Below are 14856 nucleotides of genomic sequence, written 5' to 3' on the forward strand. Positions count from 1 at the left end.
CACCAGCCAGCCATGTAGCATGCCGGGAACCCCCAGGACACCTCCTCCTGCTAACCAGCCTTGCCACCTTTGTAAAAAGCCAGGACACTGGATGTTGGTCTCTCCTTCGAGACAGCAATTTTTTAATGTCAGAAAGAACAATCAAAACCAAAATAACTTCTCTAAAGTATGACATTCAAAAAACTAGAAAGGAAGCACAGTCTCTCCCTGTGCAAAGACGTTAAGTGGGGCAGGTCCAAAAACCATCACTGGTGGGGGATGAGGCTAGTAAGCAGGATCTACCTATGCCGATTTCAACAACCTTACCGGACTTGACACCAAAACCCAGTTTAACCACGTACTGTCTCCATGTGCCTTTCAGGTTAGCATTGGCAGAACCTCTCCACCTTTGTGACAGCAACTGGCACTTTGTGTCAGACCCAGAAAAACTGGGAACTTGGCTAAGACATACGCTGTAAGTATGTCATCCTTGGGGACAAAAAACACACACTAGATACTAACATCATCCCAGGTCTCGTATCATCAAACCTGGGGCAGTTCGTCCTATGGCTGCATTGTACTCACCTGCCAGTGTACCTGCCGAAGGGCCAGGTCATCACCCAAGCTATCCCAGTGCCCAAGCCTCTGTGGAATCATAATCAACAGAAGACTGAAGGCTCCCCTGGACCTTGGTCCCACAGGGAGACCCACTGAGGGAAGATCAACAGGAGCCCAGATGGAGTAATGCAATGATCCACCGAAAGACGGGAGGACACTCAGGTAGCTGCAGTTCACGTGGGTTTTTTGAGGGAGAGGCAAAGGCAGGGAAGCAGCCGACAACCACATGTGAGGGGAGCAAGTTGTGAGAGCCCCCTCCAGGAGAGGGGACAAGGTGTATGTAACAGGGGAAGGATAGGAGGAGTCAGGGTACACAAAGACCAATAGGGAAAAGGCTCAGGGCAGGAGCAGGGATGGGGTGACATAAACCGAAACAATGAGAACAAGGGGAAGGAGTGGTTAACTACAGGGGACTAATGGGGAAACAGAAAACAAGGATCTTTCCAGAACCAGAGGATGGTACAAACAGTGATGGACATAAACTGAGGGTAAAACATATGATGGACAAGTGTTCCTTTGCACTGAGGAGGCCACATTCCTGAAATGACACCTTTATACAACTGTGGTTTCCCAAGGCATTTCCAGAAAGCTTTTCCCAGGGCCACCTCCCACAGAAGACCTGCCCCATGATCGCTTGGACTCAGGTACCAGGGCCTGAGAAGCCAAGAACTTCATATGGGCTACATCGAGGCGGGGAATACCCATTCATGGACAGTCTTATAGACACTGGAGCAGATGTGACGATCATTCTCTCTTAGGAATGGCTGTCACATTGGGAATTGCAAAGCATGGCAGGACACACACGAGGTGTAGAGGGCATTCAATTGGCAAATGAAAAAGCGTCGTCCAAATAGAGGGGCTGAATGGGAAATTATCTTCAGTGCACCCATTCATTTTAAGACTATATGGAGCTCTTGTGGGTTAGAGACCTAATGGCCCAGTGGGGGGTCAGAATTGACATCCTGGAAACCCCCTAGGTATTTTGGATGGTGGCCACTGAAAAGTGCTCTACCCAAAAGCTCAATTGGAAAACCAGTCCACCAGTTTAGGTAGAGCAGTGGCCACTCAGCAAAGAAAAATTGAAGGCGCTTGAGGAGCTTGTGGAAGAGCAGCTAAGAAAGGGAAACATCACAGACACCGTGTCCCCATGGAACTCTCCCGTCTTTGTCATTAAAAAACCAAACAAAGACAAATGACAGCTCCTCCACAATCTCAGTCAAATTAACAACAACGTGATCGAAGATATGGGCTCTCTCCAACCAGGCATGCTGTCCCTGACAATGCTCCCCCAAAATTCAAATCTGGCTGTAATTGACATAAAGAGGTATTCTTTCAAATACCTCTACATCCTGGTGATGCCCTGCGCTTAGTCTTCTCGGTTCCCACCATCAACCAAGAAGCTCCAAGGAAGAGGTACCACTGTGGGAGATACCTATGGGGAAGACAGGGCAAGGACGTCCTGGAATAACACCATTGTTTAACTTAGGGTGAGAGGCTGGCACAATCTCCCACCATCCCCTAATTTTAATGTAAATGCCCTATTGTCAGTCACTGGTTGTACACTCCCTGGTTTTGGAAAGCTCTGTATCCTCTCTTCCCCCACTGGTCCTCCCTGGAACACCACTCTTTCCTCACCTCCCCACTGGCTCTTTTTAAGTCATCCCACTCCATCTCCTCCCCTGACTTCTCTTCCCATTGAACAGTTTGTACTCCTACCCCTCCTACCTCCCTTCATGTATATACCCCAGCTCCTCCCCTGTTCCTGGCTTTTTTGTCACTGGTCCCCTTCAACTGTCGTTTTCTGCCTGCCTGCTCCTGCTTCTACCCACTTCCTTCCTACCCTGCCTGAACCCTCATATTGTTCCTAAATAAACCCTGCTAGATCCACCAAGAAAAGAGCCCTCTTGTCTTCCTGGTGAGACCTTATATTACCAAGTTTGGGCACGGGTGTCTGGTTGGCTGGGGGAGCTGTTCACTGAACCTGGGGTGGAGACATTCTCAGATCAGCAAGCATCCCGACGGGACCTGCCCAGGGTGGCCCGCACCGTGTTGCCTCACAAAAAGCTAGAAATCACTAGCCAGGCTGGGAGACATGCCTGTGCACCTGGGCAGTCCTTTTCAGGACAGCTTCTTCAAGAATTGTTGCAGCACTCCACCATCAGACCCCGCCACGGCAGCTGTGGACACAGCAAATGGAGGTGGAGGACCTCAAAGCAGAGGGAGGATCCTTCAAAGGGGGGGCACACCAACAACTCTGACTGCCACACAAACCAATGTAATTTAATTAAAACCTTAAAGGCTGATGCAAAACCAGGGTTATAAAAGGTGTAACAGCTATTTTCTGGACAAGCTTCTGGTAGTCAGTCATGGTCCCAACACTGTCCTTTGTGCTTCGTGAACTTTTTGTTAGTTCTCAATAAAACCTTAGTAACTTATTCTCACTTGGTTTCTGAGTCATTTAGAACAGTAATGCTATACCAAAGAGTTATCTCAGGATAGAAATCCATCAGAAATGGACACTGAGGATGCAGCAGTCACCACTTAATCTGCAAATACAGACTCAGCAGTTAGATCTCCATCTCTTGGCCAATTGGCTTACCAGGCTGCAATGGGAGCCATGGTCCCCAATGACACTTGGCCTCAGAAAAGCTCCCCAACCTTGCAAGAAATCTTGGGGACCCTTTACACCAGCATGGGACCTACAACCTGCTTCAGAACACCTTCCTCAACATCCCTGTGTCCCTGCAATCTCCTCAAACGCAGGACTTAACCCCACAGCCATCCCAAACCCATGCAGTCCCTCTGGCCACTTGGTGTCTCTACATCTCCATGGTGTTGCTGCCATGATCTCCCCTGACACCACATCAGCGTGTTCTGCCTCAGATAAGCTCCTGAGAGCTGCTGCGGGCTCAGCGCATGGATGCACACCCTGGCACCAGGAAGGAGTGGCCATTCAGCACCTCACCCCATGGATAGCCCCAGCTTGTCCGGCACCTCTAACACCCAGCACCCAGGAGCCCCACAGCGCCTGGGGACACCACCCTCAGCACCCGCACGCCTCATGGGCATGGGGGAAAAGCTGTATGGGATGGCACGGCCGGGTTTAATAGCGTGAGGGGCCACGGGTGTAACTTCTCTGGGAAGGCGCTGGAAATTCCTCCCTGTCCCGCCGGCTCCAGGACGGGCCCGCCGCTGGCAAAGACTGAGCCAAGCAGCGACCCTGTTAACGCCTCCGCAACACTATGCTCGAATATGGAAAAAATAAACCAAAAACAACAAAAAAAGAGGCAGCACTTCAGTACACTTGAATGTATTTAAGCGCAAAAGTCACCGTGCCCTTCCTCTCCGGAGCAGCTCTGGAGAGGAGCGCATGACGATTCCTTTCCTGTAGAAACGCGTCTCCTGACGGGGCTGAGGATCAGCCCCTCACTGCGGGACCTAAGCATTCAGTCGTTTGAAAGACGATTCCTCTCCTCGATCATCTGCTGGGCAAGGCCGAATAAAATGACCTCTGAGCTCCCTAGGTAGCTCGTACTTGGCCTGCAAGTGAGTGAGGGGCGGCGAGTCCGGCACTGCGGGCAAGGCAGCCTCGGCTGAGCCCCGCGTCCCGAGCCAGCCCGGCGCTGGAGCCGCGGGTAAGTGGTTAAAAATGTCTGTGGGGCTGCCCGGGGGCGGTCCGGGGCAGGCGGAGGAGGGGCTGGTCCCCGCCGCTCACACCGCCCCTCGCTCAAGTCCCGGCGGCTCCCGGCGGCTCCCGGCGGCGGCTCCCGGCGGCCGGTCGGACGGGGGACAGGTAGGCACTGACCGCACTCGGCCCGGCCCGTCCCGGCCCGTCTCGACCCGACCCGTCCCATCCCGACCCGTCCCATCCCGTCCCGTCCCATCCCGACCCGTCCCGTCCCGTCCCATCCCGTCCCGTCCCATCCCGACCCGTCCCGACCCGTCCCATCCCGACCCGTCCCGTCCCATCCCGTCCCGTTCCGACCCGTCCCATCCCGACCCGTCCGTCCCGTCTCATCCCATCCCGTCCCATCCCGTCCCGTCCCATCCCGACCCGTCCCGTCCCGTCCCGATTCGTCCCATCCCGTCCCGTCCCGTCCCGACTCGTCCCGTCCCGTCCCGTCCCGTCCCGTCCCGATTCGTCCCATCCCATCCCATCCCGTCCCGACCCGTCCCGTCCCGTCCCGATTCGTCCCATCCCGTCCCGTCCCGTCCCGTCCCGTCCCGTCCCGTCCCGTCCCGTCCCGTCCCGATTCGTCCCATCCCGTCCCGTCCCGTCCCGTCCCGTCCCGTCCCGTCCCGTCCCGTCCCGACTCGTCCCGTCCCGTCCCGTCCCGACCCGTCCCGCATGTGCCGGCTGCGGCAGCCTCCGGTGGGCTTCGGGAAGCGTCGCTCCCAGAGCGGGGTTTTCCCGGGGCAGAAGCATCCTCCGGGGAGCGGGTGGGATGAGGAGCCGCCCGCGGTGCCTCCGCCTGTGCAGAGCATCCAGGCGTGTTTGTCCCCGCGTTCGTCGGGGGTGACCCGGGATGGTGGGGAGGGATGCCGGAGCGCTCCTGCCGTCCCGAGCCCGGACGAGTCTGTTCAGGTTCTCCTCAGAGCACTTATATTTATTTATTTATTTGTTTGTTTTTCCGCAAAGTGCCTGTTTTTAAAGGTTATCCTTCGTTTTCGTGGAAGGGTTTTGGCAGTCCTGAGCAGAGGCCGGAGTGAGTGTACGCTCTGGAATAGAAGGATACTTGTGTATAGATGTAAATTAGTGTGACCTGCACATGAAAATGCACATCTGTTTAACACCTTCCAGCATATGTTGCTCAGCAGAAGCTGCCTAGAAAAATTCTCAGTTGTGTGGTATCCTGCACAGATTTTCTTTTGGCGTCAGTAGTAGTAGCGTAAACATTTCCGATTTTGTTTTTCAGCCAAGGAGCAAGTTCAATCTGGAAATGTAGGCACAAATCAATTAGGAAAAATATGCAGCTGCTTTTCCTCGAATGAGCTGGGAATGGTCAGCTTTTGGTAATCTTATTAATTACTTAAATGTTGCTGCCAGTCATTGAGTACTGAAATGTAGTCAAAGTGAATGTGCATTTCCTAGAATCACGTACAGCTCTGAAGTTTTCCCAAAGTACCAGCTTCTCACGATAGCGTGAGTTTAAAACCTCACTTGGAATGTGTCATTGGTGTAGAAGATGCTTCGTATCTTATTTTATCAAGTTGGTAACTGAGCTTTGGCAGCAATGTTTTAGAAAACTGATTAACATAATGACTCTATATAGGAAAAGTGATTTTATCCAGTATCTTGGAAGAACAAAGGAAAAAAGACCTAAAAAGACAAGTCTGGAGAGTGGCATTTGTTTCCCAGCAGATAAGCTGCAGACCTTTGCTGAAAAGTCTTACATTCTTTGATTGAACAGCATGTCTGATGTGAGACTGAAACTGAAAGCTGGCTTCAGTTGCCTTGTCAACATCCCTACATGGTATTTGTGCCCAACAGCACAGTACTTGGAGGAAAGCATATGTAATTAGGTATATGTGTTCCTCTTGAAGTGGAGGGAGTGGGGGGCTACTATCTGAGCTGGAGACAGAATTCAGCCAAATAACTGTTTAGGCCAAATAACTATTGCTTGCTAGGTATTGGCCCTGCAAATGAAATAGTATTATCATGTCCAGTTTGATGTCGCATCTCAGATCAGAAAAACCAGCTGGGCAAGTGTGCTTCAGATTTTTAATGAGCTGTACAAAGTCTAATTTAGGACCAAGTTTCTTCTTGCTTGCCTATGTAACTCGTGCACCTGTACAGCATCAATATATAGCACCTTATGAAATAAACTTTATTTAAATTTTCTTACACAGCCAACCTTGTGGCCTTGTCATACAATCAAATTTAAATGTGTTGCTCCCACAGAGGGTGATTCAGTGGCATCATATTAGTATTGACTATTAATATGCTGTAGAGGTGCCATGGCTTTGTGCTTGGTTCCTTAGTGTGTGGTTTTAAGTCTGCAGTGTTCCAAGTCTCTGACAGAGCAGTTCACAGGACAGGCTATGAATTTTGCATTCTTGCTCACTGATTCTAGTCCATATCTGGCAAAAAAAAAAAAAAAAAAATTCTAAACTGCAGGCAGCTCAGTGACCTGTGTGAAGTCAGCTGGCTGTGTCTGCTTAATTTCCCTGGAAATAGTCTCCCTTTTCTGGTGTATCAGATGGTGAGATGGTCCAGAGGTGGCACAGTTCTCCTGGGTCAGGGCTGTGCATGCCAGGATTGAGTCCCCACAGTCAGAAACTGTACTACCCTTGCATTGGGAGAAGATGCCTTAGCCCTTTGTATATACATTTCACCATTTAGATGTCTACTTAAAACTCTGATAGCTAATGCCATCATTTTGAATGCAACTGGTAGGGTGGGAGGGGGCACTTAGAGGACCTGTCCAGGGATTACAATGTTAAACGAGCTGTTCTGAGGTGAGCAGAAGGGTTTAACCAAGTGAACAGTCCTTTGGTGACTTGCATAACCATGTTTTCCACAATCAGCTGTTCAGCTGTATGGGTACACACACCCCCCCTAAGGAAGCAAGTGCTGTTAACAAAAGCAATTAATTCATCTAGGCGAAGAACACAGGAACTGTGCATTACCATACTTAAGTTTGATTAACATCTAGCAGAGTTTGGAGTGGGCTTTTAACTGCAGCTGGTAAGGATCCCTTGAATTTATATTCAGATTATTTGGCAGGAGTTTTGCATGGTTTCTCTACATTGCTTTTTCTTCTCTAGGCATTTTCATGTCTTGTTAGGGAAAGCAAGTGGCTTCTGAGGAAGGTAAAAACCAGATTCTTTGTGTATGTGCCACAGTTTTAATGTAACCAAAGATATGTTGGTTCAGAAAACCCAAAGTTATGTAGATAGTAGTGTAAGATGGACGTCATCCTATTTAAAAAAAAAAAAAAAAAATTTTAATGGAACACAGTATAGATGAGTAGTGTTTCTTTAGGCATGGACAGGAATGGTGCAGTGAGATGACAAAGTTCTAACATCCTTACTCCTGTTAAGTGGTGCCTTCCTTGATGAATGATGCCAGTGGAATCATATTTCAGTATGTAGTAGTTATGTTACCGACTCACTGCCAGGAATTTTATCCTGATTTTTAATACTGACAGATTAGTTTGTCAGTAATTAGTACTAACTTCATATGCTCCAGTCAGCATAGCATAAACGTAGATATAAGTGCAGTATTTTTTCATCTGTGAGAAAAATCTGTCTTGATATACCAATTTTTTTTTTTTTTTTTTTTTTTTTTACTTTTGAAAAGAGTATGTATCATCTAAAGCCATCTGTCAAGAAACTAGGAGAAATATTCTGGGGTGGGATTTGCTTTACTGCAATAGCTTTATTGATTGTGTCAGCATTCATGTTAATTAACCCATTCAAACTGTCTGGTCTATAATTGATGTTTTGCCTGTGTGAGGATTTGTGGTTCATGTCTTTGGATGTACACATTAAGTTTATATTAAAATGTGGACAGCCATCTCTTCCAGTTTTATCAGTGTTTTGTATATGATTGTCAGAGAAATTAGCCTGTAGTCAGCAGTGAGCTACTAATTCTGAGCTCTTTTGATGTTCAAGACAATGAAAACACGCAACAGAAAACATATTTTTAACTTTGACATTGACTTGCTCTGTGACCTCAGGAAAGAAATTTAATCATTTTTCTCTTGCTGTAAAAGAACACCCTTCTCAGCCTACCAGATTGTTTTTGTTGAACACACAGAGGTGCAAGTGTGTGCAAAATCATTTTTTCAAAGAAACATAAAGACTTCATATCAGTGTATCGTTTTAGACTTAGGATTACTGGCACAAAGAGCTACAGCTTCTGTGGCCCTAGTGTCCATCACTGTAGCCACAGGAGATGTACAACAGCACAAGAACAATAGCAAAAATTATCTTGCCTTTTATAATATACACCCCAAGAAAAAGGCAAGAGGAAATAAGAGACAATGAAATAATGAAGACAGGTGTCAAGCTAGAGTCATGTTATTTTTCATCAAAAGTCAATAGACATTCATACATTTAAAGGAATTAATAATAGCTCTTTCTTAGATGAGAGTCTTCAAATAGAAGACAGTGAAGAACTATTTCTCTGTAATGCCAGTATATAGCCAATGATGGCTGGAACCAAGGCCTTGCCAAACAAAAGGGTCAGCATTTTGTAAGGGTCATGGGAAGAGACCATGAAAGGCAAGGGCCATCTCAGAGAAGTCATGACCTTAGGATGATGCAGAAGGTGAATTTGTCAGGCTGGACAAGAGGAGACCAGCAGGGATTTATGGTCTGAGTAGAATTGTCCAGGCAAGCGTCAGAGTGGCCCTGACCCATTGTGGTGGTGTTACTCTGGGGCAGTGTTCATCTAGAAGGGTCTAGTCAAAGCAGTGAAGGGTGTAGAGAAGGAGGAAGGTTGGCTCAGGGTGCTTAATAAAGAAAAATGATCCAGAGGAGAGTAACATGTGTTTAAGGTACCTGGCACATTTATGAGCAATACCAGCGTAGAACACCAAACCAGGGCACAGAAGAAGTTATGTTACTTTGATGGAATGCAGAGGAAAGAATGAGCTGGACAGAAGATGGTACATGAGCTGGTAGTTTGTTGTTCCAGCAACAACCCCATTTCTTTTGGGAAGAAGCCACTGCTTCCCAAAGTTTCCTGTACATCACAGGCATTATGTCACGAATTCTTTCTACACTGTGCCTGTTTCTTCATGGGTAGGTCCTATAAGTCTTCTTCAGAGTGAGTAGTGCTACATTTCAAGAGTAGCTGTATGAGACAAAAGTTTCCAGGACAAAATTATTCAAAAGGCAGTATGCGCAGGAGAATGTTTTTCTTAATATGGTTTGGTCTCAGCTCTGTGAGACTACTTTTCATTAATGAAAACAGACACATCCGTACAGGGTTTCAATGAGTTCAGCATGTTTAAGGCAACTCTTGAAGTTTCTCCTATACAGAAGTCTTGTCTATGTGTTTTTCAGAATATTTTTTTGGCAGGGGAAGGGTTGGGTGTTCTTGGTGAATTTAAAAGATTTACAGAGCGAGTAGTAAAAAAAACACTGCCACCTGGCAAGTCTTTGCCAGGAGATGTTTTGATGTTTGTGGAAATGTTTTGATTTTATCTTGCAGATATTTTTTCTAAAGTAAAGGACAAAAAGATAGAGATAACTTGGACTTGTGACTTTTTTCCCCATCCCCCACTTATTATTTGGAGCACAATTCTCTGCTGTCATAGGGCTTACGAAAAGTAATTTAAAGTGATGTAAATAAATGATGACGATGTTATGTTACTTGCCCTGCTCTTCATGTGGCCCATAGAGAAGCTTCATAATCGGTTGATTTGGATGAGAGCTTTTGAATCCTGACTTTTAAAGTTGCAGCGTTGCTGGGCTGATTAACTAAAGAGCAGCAAAAGCGTTTCTATCGCAGGGCTGTGCCAAAAGGAGCCCCCAAAGTGAGTGTTTTGTGTGAAAGCATGCCTTGCAGTTTGAGCCCAGAGTGACAATGATTGTAACACAATGCTGCTCATGTGACAGTGAGACAAAGAGGCTATTATGCAGGGCTGACTGGCATCAGATCCTCCAAAAGCCAATAGCCGGACCAAGCTTGATCACCCTGAGTATGTGAACACACTGGAAGCACTTCCATGTTAAAAAAAAAAAAAAAAAAAAAAAAAGAAAGATGTGTGTTTGTGTGTGTGCACGCCAAAGCCTGGTTAAGTTTTACGTATAAAATGACATAATTGGTTTGTTTATGTTTTTTTGGAAGCTGCTGGCAGGAATCAGCAAAAAACATGTAACATAGCATTGGGAGCAGACATAGTGGGAATAACATGGAGTATGCCAACAGGCCAAGTGGATCTTCCACTTGCTTTGCTTCTTTGCTCCATTGCTTCCTTCTGAATGCTTTTGAGTATGAGTTTTAGTTTCGTCTAAAGTGTGTACAAAACTTTGCACCTCGTTGGTCTGTTAATACACATACCTCACGATCACTGGAACTTAAGCACAAATAATGGCTATGTGTGTTTGTGGGAAGCATCTGTTTGGTGTTTTATAAACCCTCTCCAAAGGGTTCAAGAGCACTTGACACATGAAGAAATGTCCCTGACAAGTTGTGAGCTGGGGCAGTCTTGATCCCAAAGGCAGCAGAGCTGGAAATCTACTGAGTAAATAGGATACAGCAGCTGGAGTGGAGACATCTTCAATTAGAAAGGTATTTGTTTAAAAACAACTGGTTTGCCTTTGCAACCTTGAGAGGTGGATAGACTTCTCCAGCACATCCATCTCATGGGAGGTGGCACCTGATGATGGCCGGAGTTAGTGGTGGTCACACCCTGCAAAGACATTTGGCCTTATTCCCTGACTACTGCTATATGTCACTTTTCTTTTTCAATGTTTTCCTACCATAAGAAAAATTTCACAATCTGCACAGGCTGCCTGAATCCATCACTGTCACCACCAAAAATCAGAGGCTGCCTCTTTCATATTCTCTTTTTGCCTATGAAAACCCCACTTAATTCTCTGGTCTCCTTCCCTCCCAACTTCCTCCTGCTTGGACAGTGAAAGTATGAAAGCAGAATGATGACTTGGGCCTCTTTTTCCAGAGCTGTGTGTGGGCTCCTCCGGATCTGGGGGAGCCCCCTCGGGATGGAGCACTGGACAGGATATTTACCAGCAGCTCCCCTGTTTAACTCGTGGCTCTGCTCGCTCCGTAATGGAGCTTTCCTGCCTTTTTAATCCGCCCCACATGCGGGTGACCCGAGCAAACCCTGTGGGAAGACAGAAGCCCTGTTGTGTGTTTGTAGAGCAGTTGCTCGGAAGCTGATGTACAGCTGTGGCCGGGCTTGTTTGGAAGTGAAGAGTAACTTGATCTTTTAATCTTTTTTTTTTTTCTCCCTTATTCATCTTTTTTTTTTCCCCTCCCCAGACTGATATTGCAGATAACAACTGTTTCTGAAGGGTACCTGTATTTTAAATGGAGGGGTAGAGTTCATGAAGATTTTATCAGTCTGCAAAGAATGTAATTTCTGTTTTTTTTTTTTTTAAATAAATTTGTTTTAGCTAGATTAATTTCTTTTAAAATAAAAGGCATAATTATACAGATGCTGAGAGTCCAGTTTTCTTACTTGCATTGAGTAAACCAGGAGTGATTCAAGTGAGATCAGAGTAACTGAGGTGAAGTTCGTGATGCCAGACCCATGTTTGTGCATTTTGGGATCTGTGAAGACACACACATCTGTGTCATCCAAATATACCAAAGCTGCCCCCACCAAAGCCAGAACAACTGGCCTCTTTTAATAGATAATTAAATTTTCTTTTAGACAAAAGCGGAACTGCCAGCACTGTAATGGACTCTGCTGAGAGTGCATACGGTGCTCTTTGTGCTGTGGGGTTGGTTTAGATTAAAGGTATTGCAGGTTCTGCTGTGCAGGTACATACAGGCCTCCATCACTTTAAAAGAAAAGATGGTCCTGGAAAAAAATATCACTACTTCCAGGGAACTTGTTTAAACTCTGAACCCACAAAAGACTGCATTTTTAATGATTGAGTAAGAAGATTGGGTGAATAGTTGTTCAAAGAATAAAACAAAAACACAGCAAGAGAGAAGCTTCCTTGTTTTAAGTATCCCCACTGTTGTCAGTAGATTTTTCAATCTCCATAACCATTCCAGAGAGCTGTGAGGCTTAATCTCATCTCTGGAACAATATTGTTCTTCTGCAACTTTAATGCACTTTTTAGAAATGCTCCATTCTTCCTTGCTGAACATTAGTTCATGCCAATTTGCATTATGTATGAATAATGACAGCCAGGATATGCATTCATGGTAAGTGAACCTCAAAGGATGCAGTGGTTTGGGGTTCTGGTCTGCACCACTAATATGCAGGAGAAGATTTTTTTGGTGCATTTGCAGATTGCCAAACTTTCTGTGCATATTTTGACAGTGTAACGACTTCAGAAAAGAGATTTTTTTTGGTTTGTTTGCTGAAGTAGTGTCGGGATGCAGGGAGGAAATGCCTTTACTCATCTAGCAATGAGACAAATTGTGACGAAAACCTGAGGCTGCTGCTCCTGCCTCTTGGTCTGCTCAAGAGGTTTTTTTTTTTAATTAAAGAGAAATCCATTTCAGTCACTCAAAAATTGCCACTGATTAGCATTTCTGGAGCCTGCCTACTAGATAGACACTTCAAACTTTTATCTTCTTCTCTTTTTGGAGTCTCTCAATAGACTGCTGAATATTATCCCGCTTTCTGTTGCATGGCCTATCTTTGGGGAAATAGCAAAGCTGTAGTACACTGATGTTTTCTCTTAGGCATATTTGTGTGTTTTTTCTTCACTGCAGTTTCCAACAAGAATACTAGTGGGAAAAACAAGTGAAAAACCAGACTGACAAGAGGGCATTATTGGCTTCAGAGGTGACCCAAATCTGTAAAAAAAAAAAAATTCTCTCAGTTGTGACACTGGATGTGGTGGTTCCATTATAAATGTTTAGGACCCAGGAGTCTGTATTTCATGATTTGCTACACCCAGTTAGTACCATAAGCACAATGCTCAGGACATTGCCATCGTGGCAGAATATCAAACTGGAAGCATGGATCCCTGGCGTGGTTGAAAGTGGAGACTAGCAGACTTAAATTCTGTTTTCAGCTCTGCTGCTGACTTGCTTTGTGAAACAAGATTAAACACTTAGACAGTCTGGAGCCGAATACTTTCCATGTACAGTGTGGTTATTAAGAGTAGCCTTGAGAATGAAAGGCCTTGTAATGTTAGAAGCAGCATTGTAGGTCTTGTAGGGAATTATGTCAATTAAAATACTGTATGTGAGATTATTACATAATGTGTATGTAAAATAAATGTGCTTAAGTGAGTGCTATCTCTTGCTGTATTCATTAGGTTGAGGGAAGACAGATATTTGTAAAAGGAAAGAGATCTCAAAGTAGAGTGCCATGTGGAAACTTTCTGTGTAGCATGGAGCAGCCTTGAACTCCTAAAAGCACAACAAAAACCTACAAACAGTGACAAGGAGCATCTGCCCTGGCTTGTCTCACCCATTGGGGCAGACTCCTTCCAAAAAACAGTCACTTGCTCTTGTGGAGGGGGAGAATCAGAGTGTCCCAATCTGCCCTCCAGAGAGAAGAAAGATTTATACATGGATTAGTTCAGTGGGCAGCTGACAGATTGGGTCAGGCTGAGTGCCCATTGCTTGTCCAGCCCATGGTTGGACAGCTTTGCTTCAGCTTCCAGCACAGAAGCATCCTTTGCCTTTCAGGAGTGAATGCAGTGGGTATTGGTGCAGTTTTTGTTGCTCTTCTATGCATACTTTTACCTTTCTTTGCACTCTCTGGAGCAGCAGAGAAAATTGGTAAGAAGGTCAAATAATCTTTTGCTCTTTACTGGGTGAAATGTATGAAAAGTAGTTTTCAGAAATACTGCAGCTGGCCTGTCTGTCTTCATGCTTACAATAGCAACATACATTTCTGCGCTGTTGGTAGAAAGCCTGTGTGAAATTGGAAAGAAGAAGTTAGCTGGGGGAGAAAGTGTCATTTTGCTATGTCAGGACAGTAGATGCTAAGAGTTTGGGTTCTAGAGCCAAGAGAAAATCAGCTGGTCATAAAACCAGTTATTGGCCAGCTCCAGATATCTGGGATTTTCACCAGGTGTCATGATCCGTGGATTTCAGAGAAAGGCAGTTCCTGAGCTCGGGTTTCATCCCGAATTTCCTTGCAGATCAGAGCAGAGTGTCCATTCTGTTTTTGCTTTTCCTCGGAGCTCCTTCACTGTGATTGTCCAGTCCCTCTGCAAATGCTGTGCTGTTTGTCACTGTCCCCTCAGCCCTTTGCTCATCTGCTGGCAAAATAAGGCAACAGATGCACCATTGGATGTGAAATTTCATGTGGTGCAATTTCCAAATTCTGGGTTACTCTCATCCATTAATGAGAGATGACACATTCACACATTCAGGTAACCACTGCTCTTCCTTCTGAAAACAGGGACTGCTTTTAATTTACCTTTAAGAAAAGAAAAAAAAAAAAAAAAAGGAAAAAAGGAGGCACAGTTTGCAATACTTACTTTAATTTTTAATGAATGACTGAACCAAGGCCAACGTTTCTGTAGTTTTAGCTGAGAGACAGCAGAAGCTGTAACAGAGATGCTGCTAGTGCCAGTTGGGCTATAAGTTATAAGTCTACTTTACAAAGTTTGCCTGTTTTCTGGCACACTCTCTGACAC

The 14856-nt window shown here is 45.7% G+C and overlaps 1 protein-coding gene across 1 annotated transcript in view; it reads left to right on the top strand.

The window, feature by feature from the left end:
- The first annotated feature begins 4337 nt into the window (after positions 1 to 4337).
- Positions 4338 to 14856, top strand: part of MEGF10 (multiple EGF like domains 10) — an 85047-nt gene continuing 74528 nt past the window's right edge. Inside the window, exon 1 of the mRNA XM_021551837.2 lies at positions 4338 to 4390. The gene's annotated coding sequence lies outside the window, so the exon portion shown is untranslated. The remainder of the gene's footprint in view (positions 4391 to 14856) is intronic.

The sequence above is a fragment of the Lonchura striata genome, chromosome Z (genome assembly GCF_046129695.1).
Source record: "Lonchura striata isolate bLonStr1 chromosome Z, bLonStr1.mat, whole genome shotgun sequence".
In the NCBI taxonomy this organism is placed as follows: Eukaryota; Metazoa; Chordata; class Aves; order Passeriformes; family Estrildidae; genus Lonchura; species Lonchura striata.